Source organism: Panulirus ornatus, chromosome 5 (assembly GCF_036320965.1).
Source record: "Panulirus ornatus isolate Po-2019 chromosome 5, ASM3632096v1, whole genome shotgun sequence".
NCBI lineage: Eukaryota > Metazoa > Arthropoda > Malacostraca > Decapoda > Palinuridae > Panulirus > Panulirus ornatus.
Window position 1 is genome coordinate 34596001 of NC_092228.1, and position 14073 is coordinate 34610073.

The window sequence follows — 14073 nt, forward strand, 5'->3', positions numbered from 1 at the left end:
AAGACAACAAAGGCCACATTCGTTCACACTCAGTCTCTAGCTGTCATGTAATGATGCACAGAAACCACAGCTCCATTTCCACAACCAGGCCCCACAGAATTTCCATGGTTTACCGTAGACGCTTCACACGCCCTGGTTCAATCCATTGACAGCAAGTCGACCCCGGTATACCATATTGTTCCAATTCACCCTATTCCATGCACACCTTTCACCCTCCTGCATGTTCAGGCCCCGATCACACAAAATCTTTTTCACTCCATCTTTCCACCTCCAATTTGGTCTCCCACTTCTCCCTGTTCCCTCCACCTCCGACACATATATCCTCTTTGTCAATCTTTCCTCACTCGTTCTATCCATGTGCCCAAACCATTTCAAAACACCTTCTTCTGCTCTGTCAACCACATTCTTTTTATTACCACACATCTCTCTTACCCTTACATTACTTACTCAATCAAACCACCTAACTCCATATATTGTCCTCAAACATCTCATTTCCAGCACCTGAACCCTCCTCCGCAGAACTCTATCCATAGCCCACGCCTCGCAACCATATAACATTGTTGGAACCACTGTTCCTTCAAACATACCCACTTTTGCTTTCTGAGACAATGTTCTCGACTTCAGCACATTCTTCAACGCTCCTAGAACTTTTGCCCCCTCCCACACCCTATGATTCATTTCCGCTTTCATGGTTCCATCCGCTGCCAAATCCACTCCAAGATATCTAAACACTTCAATTCCTCCAGTTTTTCTCCATTCAAACTTACCTCCCAATAAACTTGTCCCTCAACCCTACTGTACCTAAGAACCTTGCTCTTATTCACATTCACTTTCAGCTTTCTTCTTTCAGATACTTTACCAAACTCAGTCACCAGCTTCTGCAGTTTCTCACACGAATCAGCCACTAGCGCTGTGTCATCAGCAAACAGCAACTGACTCACTTCCCACGTTCTCTCATCCACAACAGACTGCATACTTGCCCCTCTTTCTAACTCTTACATTCACCTCCATAACAACCCCATCCATAAACAAATTAAACAACCATGGACACATCACACACCCTTACAGCAAACCTATATTCACTGCGAACCAATCACTTTCCTCTCTTCCTACCCTTACACATGCCTTACATCCTCGATAAGAGGTTTTCACTGCTTCTAACAACTTGCCTCGCACGCCATATACTCTTAATACCTTCTATAGAGCATCTCTATCAATTCTATCATATTCCTTTTCCAGATCCATAAATGCTACATACAAATCCATTTGCTTTTCTAAGTATTTCTCACATACATTCTTCAAAGCAAACACCTGATCCACACATCCTCTACCACTTCTGAAACCACACTGCTCTTCCCCAATCTGATGCTCTGTATATGCATTCACCCTCTCAATCAATACCCTAACATATAATTTCCCAGGAATATTCATCAAACTTATACCTCTGTACCTTAGTATAATGGCACTATGCAAGCATTCCGCCAATCCTCAGGCAATTCACCATGAGTCATACATACATTAAATAACCTTACCAATCAGTCAACAATACAATTACCCACTTTTTTAATAAATTCCACTGCAATACCATCCAAACCCGCTGCCTTGCCGGCTTTCATCTTCTGCAAAGTTTATACTACACTTCTCTGTTTACCAAATCATTTTCCCCAACCCTCTAACTTTGCACACCACCTCGACCAAAACACCCTATTTCTGCCACTCTATCATCAAACACATTTAACAAACCTTCAAAATATTCAGTCTCCTCACATCACCACTACTTGTTATCACCTCCCCATTAGCACCCTTCACTGAAGTTACCATTTGTTCCCTTGTCTTACGCACTTTATTTACCTCCTTCCAAAACATCTTTTCATCCTCCCTAATATTTAATGATGCTCTCTCACCCCAACTCTCATTTGCCCTCTTTTTCACCTCTTGCACCTATCTCTTGACCTCCTGCCTCTTTCTTTTTTACATCTCCCACTCATTTGCATTATTTCCGTGCAAAAATCGTCCAAATGCCTTTCTCTTCTCTTCCACTATTAATATTATTTCTTCATCCCACCACTCACGACCCTTTCTAATCTAGCCACTTCCCACGCTTCTCATGCCACAAGCATCTTATACGCAAGGCATCACTGCTTCCCTAAATACATCCCATTCCTCCCCCACTCCTCTTATGTCCTTTGTTCTCACCTTTTTCCATTCTGTATTCATTTTCTCCTGGTACCTCCTAACACAAGTCTCCTTCCCAAGCTCAATTACTCTTACCACTCTTTTCACCCAAACATTCTCTCTTCTTTTCTCAAATCCTCTACAAATCTTCACCTTCGCCTCCTCAAGATAATGATCAGACATTCATCCAATTGCACCTCTCAGCACATTAACATCCAAAAGTCTCTCTTTCTCGTACATATCAATTAACACGTAATCCAGTAACGCTCTCTGGCCATATCTCCTACTTATATACGTATACTTATGTATATGTCTCTTTTTGTACCACGTATTCCCAATCACCAGTCGATTTTCAGCACATAAATCTACAAGTTCTTCACCATTTCCATTTACAACACCGAACATCCCGTATACACCAATTATTCCGTCAACTGCCACTTTACTCACCTTTGCATTCAAATTATCCATCACTATAACCCAGTCTCGCGCATCAAAACTACTGGCACACTCACTCAGCTGCTCCCAAAAAACTTGCCTCTCATGATCTTTCTGCTCATACCCAGGTGCATATGCAGCAATAATTACTCAGCAACTTTCAGTTTTACCCATATCAATAGAGTTTACCCATATCAATAGAGTTTACTTTCTTACGCTCTCTCACGTACTCCCACCACTCCTGTTTCATGAGTAATGCTACTCCTTCCCTTGCTCTTGTCCTCTCACTAACCCCTGACTTTACTCCCAAGACATTCACACACCACTCTTCACCTTTACCCTTGACCTTCGTTTCACTCAGAGCCAAAACATCTAAGTTCCTTTCCTCAAATATACTACATATCTCTCCTGTTTTCTCATCTTGGTTACATACACATACATTTAGAAACCCCACTCTGAGCCTTCGAGGAGGATGAGCATTCCCCGCCTGACTCCTTCTTCTGTTTCCCCTCTTAGAAAGTTAAAATGCAAAGAGAGGAGGGTTTCCAGGAACTCGCTCGCGTCCCCTTTACTCGCTTCTATATATATATATATATATATATATATATATATATATATATATATATATATATATATATATATATATATATATATATATATATATATATATATATATATATATGTATATATGAAGTCTGTTGGGGATGAGAGAGCTTGGGAAGTGAGTCAGTTGTTGTTCGCTGATGGTACAGAGCTGGTGGCTGATTCATGTGAGAAACTGCAGAAGCTGGTGACTGAGTTTGGTAAAGTGTATGAAAGAAGAAAGTTAAGAGTAAATGTGAATAAGAGGAAGGTAATTAGGTACAGTAGGGTTGAGGGTCAAATCAATTGGGAGGTAAGTTTGAATGGAGAAAAACTGGAGGAAGTTAAGTGTTTTAGATATCTGGGAGTGGATCTGGCAGCGGATGGAACCATGGAAGCGGATGTGGATCATAGGGTGGGGGAGGGGGCGAAAATCCTAGGAGCCTTGAAGAATGTGTGGAAGTCGAGAACATTATCTCGGAAAGCAACAATGGGTATGTTTGAAGGAATAGTGGTTCCAACAATGTTGTATGGTTGCGAGGCGTGGGCTATGGATAGAGTTGTGCGCAGGAGGATGGATTTGCTGGAAATGAGATGTTTGAGGACAATGTGTGGTGTGAGGTGGTTTGATCGAGTAAGTAGCGTAAGGGTAAGAGAGATGTGTGGAAATAAAAAGGGCGTAGGTTGAGAGAGCAAAAGAGGGTGTTTTGAAATGGTTTGGGCACATGGAGAGAATGAGTGAGGAAAGATTGACCAAGAGGATATATGTGTCGGAGGTGGAGGGAACGAGGAGAAGTGGGAGACCAAATTGGAGGTGGAAAGATAGAGTGAAAAAGATTTTGTGTGATCGGGGCCTGAACATGCAGGAGGGTGAAAGGAGGGCAAGGAATAGAGTGAATTGGATCGATGTGGTATACCAGGGTTGACGTGCTGTCAGTGGATTGAATCAGGGCATGTGAAACGTTTGGGGTAAACCATGGAAAGCTGTGTAGGTATGTATATTTGCGTATGTGGACGTATGTATATACATGTGTATGGGGTTGGGTTCGGCCATTTCTTTAGTCTGTTTCCTTGCGCTACCTCTCAAACGCGGGCGACAGCGAGAAAGAAAATATATATATATATATATATATATATATATATATATATATATATATATATATATATATATATATATATATATTATATATATATATATATATATATATTTATCTATTTATTTTATTTTGCTATGTCGCTGTCTCCCGCGTTTGCGAGGTAGCGCAAGGAAACGGACGAAAGAAATGGCCCCACCCACCCCCATACACAGTGTAGATACATACACGTCCACACACGCAAATATATATACCTATACATCTCAATGTACACATATATATACACACAGAGACACATACATATATACCCATGCACACAATTTACACTGTCTACCTTTATTCATTCCATCATCACCTCGCCACACGTGGAATATATATATATACATATCTATATATATATATATATATATATATATATATATATATATATATATATATATATATATATATATATATATATATATATATATATATATATATATATAAATGTATATATATATATATACCCTATTAGGTACAGTAGGGTTGAGGGTTAAGTCAATTCGGAGGTAAGTTTGAAAGGAGAAAAACTGGAGGAAGTAAAGTGTTTTAAATATCTGGGAGTGGATTTGGCAGCGGATGGAACCATGGAAGCGGAAGTGGGGGAGGGGGCGAAAATCCTGGGAGCCTTGAAGAATGTGTTGAAGTCAAGAACATTATATCCGAAATCAAAAATGGGTATGTTTGAAGGAATAGTGGTTCTAACAATGTTGTATGGTTCCGAGGCGTGGGCTATGGATAGAGTTGTGCGCAGGAGGGTGGATGTGCTGGAAATGAGATGTTTGAGGACAATGTGTGGTGTGAGGCGGTTTGATCGAGTAAGTAATATAAGGGTAAGAGAGATGTGTAGAAAAAAAAAGGACGTGGTTGAGAGAGGAGAAGTGGGTTTTTTGGAAAGTTTGGGCACATGGAGAGAATGAGTGAGGAAAGATTGACCAAGAGGATATGTGTCGGAGGTGGAGGGAACGAGAAGTGGGAGACCAGATTGGAGGTGGATAGATGGAGTGAAAAAAGATTTTGAGTGATCGGGGCCTGAACATGCAGGAAGGTGAAAGGCGTGCAAGGAATAGAGTGAATTGGATCGATGTGGTATACCAAGGTCGACGTGCTGTCAATGTATTGAATCAGGGCATGTGAAGCGTCTGGGGTAAACCATGGAAAGTTCTGTTGGGCCTGGATGTGGAAAGGGAGCTGTGGTCTTGGGCATTATTCTATGACATCTAGAGACTGAGTGTGAACGAATGTGGCCTTTGTTGTCTTTTCCTAGCGCTACCTCGCACACATGAGGGGGAAGGGGGATGTTATTCCATGTGTGGCGAGGAGGCGATGGGAATGAATAAAGGGAGACAGTGTGAATTGTGTGCATGTGTATATATGTATGTGTCTGTGTGTGTATATATATGTGTACATTGAGATGTATGGGTATGCATATTTGAATGTGTTGACGTGTATGTATATACATGTGTATGGGGGTGGGTTGGGCCATTTCTATCGTCTCTTTCCTTGCGCTACCTCGCAAACGTGGGAGACAGCGGCAAAGCAAAATATATATATATATAGAATGTATTATATATATATATATATATATATATATATATATATATATATATATATATATATATATATATATATATATATATATATATATATATATATATATATATATTATCCCTGGGGATAGGGGATTAAGAATACTTCCCACGTATTCCCTGCGTGTCGTAGAAGGCGACTAAAAGGGGAAGGAGCGGGGGGCTGGAAATCCTCCCCTCTCGTTTTTTTTTTTTTTTAATTTTCCAAAAGAAGGAACAGAGGCGCCGGGTGAGGATATTCCAAAAAAGGCCCAGTCCTCTGTTCTTAACGCTACATCGCCAACGCGGGAAATGGCAAATAGTTTAAAAGAAAGAAAGAAAAAAAAATATATATATATATATATATATATATATATATATATATATATATATATATATATATATATATATATATACATATATATATATATATATATATATATATATATATAATATATATATATATATATATATATATATATATATATATATATATATATATATATATATATATATATATATATATATATATATATACCTGGTTTAAAAAGCGAGATATACATAGGTATACGTATGTAAGTAGGAGAGATGGCCAGAGAGCGTAATAACAGATTACGTGTTAATTGACAGGCACGCGAAAGAGACTTTTGGATGTAAATGTGCTGAGAGGTGCAACTGGAGGGATGTCTGATCATTATCTTATGGAGGCTAAGGTGAAGATTTGTATGTGTTCTAAGAAAAGAAGAGTGAATGTTGGGGTGAAGATGGTGGTGAGAGTAAGTGAGCTTGGGAAGGAGACTTGTGTGAGGAAGTACCAGGAGACACTGAGTACAGAATGGAAAAAGGTGAGAACAATGGAAGTAAGGGGAGTGGGGCAGCAATTGAAGTATTCAGGGAATCAGTGATGGATTGCGCAAAAGATGCTTGTGGCATGAAAAGCGTGGGAGGTGCGTTGATTAGAAAGGGTAGTGAGTGGATGGATGAAGAAGTAAGATTATTAGTGAAAGAGAAGGGTGAGGCATTTGGACGATTTTTGCAGGGAAAAAATGCAATTGAGTGGGAGATGTATAAAAGAAAGAGACAGGAGGTCAAGAGAAAGGTGCAAGAGGTGAAAAAGAGGGCAAAAGTGAGTTGGGGTGAGAGAGTATCATTAATTTTTAGGGAGAATAAAAAGATGTTCTGGAAGGAGGTAAATAAAGTGCGTAAGACAAGGGACCAAATGGGAACTTCAGTGAAGGGCGCTAATGGCGAGGTGATAACAAGTAGTGGTGATGTGAGAAGGAGATGGAGTGAGTATTTTGAAGGTTTGTTGAGTGTGTTTGATGATAGAGTGGCAGATATAGGGTGTCTTGGTCGAGGTGGTGTGCAAAGTGAGAGGGTTGGGGAAAATGATTTGGTAAACAGAGAAGAGGTAGTAAAAGCTTTGCGGAAGATGAAAGCCGGCAAGGCAGCATGTTTGGATGGTATTGCAGAGGAATTTATTAAAAAAGGGGGTGACTGCATTGTTGACTGGTTGGTAAGGTTATTTAATGTATGTATGACTCATGGTGAGGTGCCTGAGGATTGGCGGAATGCGTGCATAGTGCCATTGTACAAAGGCACAAAGTGCGTAAGACAAGGGACCAAATGGGAACTTCAGTGAAGGGCGCTAATGGCGAGGTGATAACAAGTAGTGGTGATGTGAGAAGGAGATGGAGTGAGTATTTTGAAGGTTTGTTGAATATGTTTGATGATAGAGTGGCAGATATAGGGTGTCTTGGTCGAGGTGGTGTGCAAAGTGAGAGGGTTGGGGAAAATGATTTGGTAAACAGAGAAGAGGTAGTAAAAGCTTTCCGGAAGATGAAAGGAGGCAAGGTAGCATGTTTGGATGGTATTGCAGAGGAATTTATTAAAAAAGGGGGTGACTGCATTGTTGACTGGTTGGTAAGGTTATCTAATATATGTATGACTCATGGTGAGGTGCCTGAGGATTGGCGGAATGCGTGCATAGTGTTATTGTACAAAGGCAAAGGGGATAAGAACGAGTGCTCAAATTACAGAGGTATAAGTTTGTTGAGTATTCCTGGTAAATTATATGGGAGGGTATTGACTGAGAGGGTGAAGGCATGTACAGAGCATCAGATTGGGGATGAGCACTGTGGTTTCAGAAGTGGTAGAGGATCTGTGGATCAGGTGTTTGCTTTGAAGAATGTATGTGAGAAATACTTAGAAAAGCAAATGGATTTGTATGTAACATATATGGATCTGGAGAAGGCATATGATAGAGTTGATAGAGATGCTCTGTGGAAGGTATTAAGAATATATGGTGTGGGTGGCAAGTTGTCAGAAGCACTGAAAAGTTTTCATCGAGGATGTAAGGCATGTCTACGTGTAGGAAGAGAGGAAAGTTATTGGTTCTCAGTGAATGTAGGTTTGCGGCAGGGGTGTGTGATGTCTCCATGGTTGTTTAGTTTGTTTATGGATGGGGTTGTTAGGGAGGTGAATGCAAGAGTTTTCGAAAGAGGGGCAAAAATGAAGTCTGTTGTTGATGAGAGAGCCTGTGAAGTGATTCAGTTGTTGTTCGCTGATGATACAGCGCTGTTGGCTGATTCATGTGAGAAACTGCAGAAGCTGGTGACTGAGTTTGGTAAAGTGTGTGAGAGAAGAAAGTTAAGAGTAAATGTGAATAAGAGCAAGGTTATTAGGTACAGTAGGGTTGAGGGTCAAGTCAATTGGGAGGTAAGTTTGAATGGAGAAAAACTGGAAGTAAAGTGTTTTAGATATCTGGTAGTGGATCTGGCAGCGGATGAAACCATGGAAGCGGAAGTGAGTCATATGGTGGGGGAGGGGGCTAAAATTCTGGGAGCCTTGAAGAACGTGTGGAAGTCGAGAACATTATCTCGGAAAGCAAAAATGGGTATGTTTGAAGGAATAGTGGTTCCAATAATGTTGTATGGTTGCGAGGCGTGGGCTATGGATAGAGTTGTGCGCAGGAGGGTGGATGTGCTGGAAATGAGATGTTTGAGGACAAAATGTGGTGTGAGGTGGTTTGATCGAGTAAGTAATGTAAGGGTAAGAGAGATGTGTGGAAATAAAAACAGTGTGGTTGAGAGAGGAGAAGAGGGTTTTTTGAAATGGTTTGGGCACATGGAGAGGAGTGAGGAAAGATTTATCTAGAGGATATATGTGTCGGAGGTGGAGGGAACGAGGAGAAGTGTGTGACGAAATTGGAGGTGGAAAGATAGAGTGAAAAAGATTTTGAGTGATCGGGGCCTGAACATGCAGGAGGGTGAAAGGCGGGCAAGGAATAGAGTGAATTGGATCGATGTGGTATACCGGGGCTGACGTTCTGTCAGTGGATCGAATCAGGGCATGTGAAGCGTCTGGGGTAAACCATAAAAAGCTGTGTGAGGCCTGGATGTGGAAAGGAAGCTGTGGTTTCGGGCATTATTGCATGACAGCTAGAGACTGAGTGTGAACGAATGAGGCCTTTGTTGTCTTTTCCTAGGGCTATCCCGCACACATGAGGGGGGAGGGGGATGGTATTCCCTGTATGGCGAGGTGGCGATGGGAATGAATAAAGGCAGACAGTGTGAATTGTGTGCATGGGTATATATGTATGTGTCTGTGTGTGTATATACATGTTTACACTGAGATGTATAGATATGTATATTTGGACGTGTGTGTATATACATGTGTATGGGGGTGGGTTGGGCCATTTCTTTCGTCTGTTTCCTTGCGCTACATCGCAAACGCGGGAAACAGCGACAAAGCAAAATAATAATAATAATAATAATAATAATAATAATAATAATAATAATAATAATAATAATAATAATAATAATATATATAATATATATATATATATATATATATATATATATATATATATATATATATATATATATATATATATATATATATATATATATATATATATATATATATATATATATATATATATATATATATATATATATATATATATATATATATATATATATATATATATATATATATATTCCTGTGAGTCCACGAGGAAAATGTAACACGAATAGTTCCCAAGTGCACTTTTGTTTAATAAATCACATCATCAGGGGAGACACAAGAGAGAAATATAACAGTCAGTTGATTTACATCGAAAAGACGAAGCTAAGACGCCCTTTGGTAAACATGTGACTGTCAAAAACATACGAATGCTTTGGACAATCACACGTTTACCAAATGGCGTCGTAGATTCGTCGCTTCGCTGTAAATCAACTGACTGTTATATTTCTCTCTTGGTTCTCCCCTGGTGATACGTTTTGTTACACGAAAGTGCACTTGGGAACTTTTCACGTTTCATTTTCCCCGTGGACTCATAGGAATATCTTGATCACGCGCAAAATTGTGATCCTTTTCAATATATATATATATATATATATATATATATATATATATATATATATATATATATATATATATATATATATATATATATATATATATATATATATATGGGTTGTATAGGTTTTCAGAAAAGAAGAGTGAATGTTGGGGTGAAGAGGGTGGTGAGAGTAAGTGAGCTTGGGAGGGAGACTTGTGTGAGGAAGTACCAGGAGAGACTGAGTACAGAATGGAAAAAGGTGAGAACAATGGAAGAAAGGGGAGTGGGGGAGGAATGGGATGTATTTAGGGAATCAGTGAAGGATTGCGCAAAAGATTCTTGTGGCATGAGAGGAGTGGGAGGTGGGTTGTTTAGAAAGGGTAGTGAGTGGTGTGATGAAGAAGTAAGATTATTAGTGAAAGAGAAGAGAGAGGCATTTGGACGATTTTTGCAGGGAAAAATTTGCAATTGAGTGGGAGATGTATAAAAGAAAGAGACAGGAGGTTAAGAGAAAGGTGCAAGAGGTGAAAAAGAGGGCAAATGAGAGTTGGGGTGAGAGAGTATCATTAAATTTTAGGGAGAATAAAAAGATTTTCTGGAAGGAGGTAAATAAAGTGCGTATGACAAGGGAGCAAATGGGAACTTCAGTGAAGGGCGCAAATGGGGAGGTGATAACAAGTAGTGGTGATGTGAGAAGGAGATGGAGTGAGTATTTTGAAGGTTTGTTGAATGTGTTTGATGATAGAGTGGTAGATATAGATTGTTTTGGTCGAGGTGGTGTGCAAAGTGAGAGGGTTAGGGAAAATGATTTGGTAAACAGAGAAGAGGTAGTAAAAGCTTTCCGGAAGATGAAAGCAGGCAAGGCAGCAGGTTTGGATGGTATTGCAGAGGAATTTATTAAAAAAGGGGATGACTGTATTATTGACTGGTTGGTAAGGTTATTTAATGTATGTATGACTCATGGTGAGGTGCCTGAGGATTGGCGGAATCCGTGCATAGTGCCATTGTACAAAGGCAAAGGGTATAAGAACGTGTGCTCAAATTACAGAGGTATAAGTTTGTTGAGTATTCCTGGTAAATTATATGGGAGGGTATTGATTGAGAGGGTGAAGGCATGTACAGAGCATCAGATTGGGGAAGAGCATTGTGGTTTCAGAAGTGGTTGAGGTTGTGTGGATCAGGTGTTTGCTTTGAAGAATGTATGTGAGAAATACTTAGAAAAGCAAATGGATTTGTATGTAGCATTTATGGATCTGGAGAAGGCATATGATAGAGTTGATAGAGATGCTCTGTGGAAGGTATTAAGAATATATGGTGTGGGTGGCAAGTTGTCAGAAGCACTGAAAAGTTTTCATCGAGGATGTAAGGCATGTCTACGTGTAGGAAGAGAGGAAAGTTATTGGTTCTCAGTGAATGTAGGTTTGCGGCAGGGGTGTGTGATGTCTCCATGGTTGTTTAGTTTGTTTATGGATGGGGTTGTTAGGGAGGTGAATGTAAGAGTTTTCGAAAGAGGGGCAAAAATGAAGTCTGTTGTTGATGAGAGAGCCTGTGAAGTGATTCAGTTTTTGTTTGCTGATGATACAGCGCTGTTGGCTGATTCATGTGAGAAACTGCAGAAGCTGGTGACTCAGTTTGGTAAAGTGTGTGAAAGAAGAAAGTTAAGAGTAAATGTGAATAAGAGCAAGGTTATTAGGTACAGTAGGGTTGAGGGTCAAGTCAATTGGGAGGTAAGTTTGAATGGAGAAAAACTGGAAGTAAAGTGTTTTAGATATCTGGTAGTGGATCTGGCAGCGGATGAAACCATGGAAGCGGAAGTGAGTCATAGGGTGGGGGAGGGGGCTAAAATTATGGGAGCCTTGAAGAACGTGTGGAAGTCGAGAACATTATCTCGGAAAGCAAAAATGGGTATGTTTGAAGGAATAGTGGTTCCAATAATGTTGTATGGTTGCGAGGCGTGGGCTATGGATAGAGTTGTGCGCAGGAGGGTGGATGTGCTGGAAATGAGATGTTTGAGGACAAAATGTGGTGTGAGGTGGTTTGATCGAGTAAGTAATGTAAGGGTAAGAGAGATGTGTGGAAATAAAAAGAGTGTGGTTGAGAGAGGAGAAGAGGGTTTTTTGAAATGGTTTGGGCACATGGAGAGAAGGAGTGAGGAAAGATTTATCAAGAGGATATATGTGTCGGAGGTGGAGGGAACGAGGAGAAGTGTGAGACGAAATTGGAGGTGGAAAGATAGAGTGAAAAAGATTTTGAGTGATCGGGGCCTGAACATGCAGGAGGGTGAAAGGCGGGCAAGGAATAGAGTGAATTGGATCGATGTGGTATACCGGGGCTGACGTGCTGTCAGTGGATCGAATCAGGGCATGTGAAGCGTCTGGGGTAAACCATGAAAAGCTGTGTGAGGCCTGGATGTGGAAAGGGAGCTGTGGTTTCGGGCATTATTGCATGACAGCTAGAGACTGAGTGTGAACGAATGAGGCCTTTGTTGTCTTTTCCTAGGGCTATCCCGCACACATGAGGGGGGAGGGGGATGGTATTCCCTGTGTGGCGAGGTGGCGATGGGAATGAATAAAGGCAGACAGTGTGAATTGTGTGCATGGGTATATATGTATGTGTCTGTGTGTGTATATACATGTTTACACTGAGATGTATAGATATGTATATTTGCGTGTGTGGACGTGTGTGTATATACATGTGTATGGGGGTGGGTTGGGCCATTTCTTTCGTCTGTTTCCTTGCGCTACATCGCAAACGCGGGAAACAGCGACAAAGCAAAATAATAATAATAATAATAATAATAATAATAATAATAATAATAATAATAATAATAATAATGATAATAATATATATATATATATATATATATATATATATATATATATATATATATATATATATATATATATATATATATATATATATATATATATATATATACATATATATATATATATATATATATATATATATATATATATATATATATATATATATATATATATATATATATATATATATATATATATATATATATATATATATATATATATATATATATATATATATATTCCTGTGAGTCCACGAGGAAAATGCAACACGAATAGTTCCCAAGTGCACTTTTGTTTAATAAATCACATCATCAGGGGAGACACAAGAGAGAAATATAACAGTCAGTTGATTTACATCGAAAAGACGAAGTTAAGACGCCCTTTGGTAAACATGTGACTGTCAAAAACATACGAATGCTTTGGACAATCACATGTTTACCAAATGGCGTCGTAGATTCGTCGCTTCGCTGTAAATCAACTGACTGTTATATTTCTCTCTTGGTTCTCCCCTGGTGATACATTTTGTTACACGAAAGTGCACTTGGGAACTTTTCACGTTTCATTTTCCCCGTGGACTCATAGGAATATCTTGATCACGCGCAAAATTGTGATCCTTTTCAATATATATATATATATATATATATATATATATATATATATATATATATATATATATATATATATATATATATATATATATATATATATATATATATATATATATATATATATATATATATATATATATATATATATATATATGGGTTGTATGGGTTTTCAGAAAAGAAGAGTGAATGTTGGGGTGAAGAGGGTGGTGAGAGTAAGTGAGCTTGGGAGGGAGACTTGTGTGAGGAAGTACCAGGAGAGACTGAGTACAGAATGGAAAAAGGTGAGAACAATGGAAGAAAGGGGAGTGGGGGAGGAATGGGATGTATTTAGGGAATCAGTGATGGATTGCGCAAAAGATTCTTGTGGCATGAGAAGAGTGGGAGGTGGGTTGATTAGAA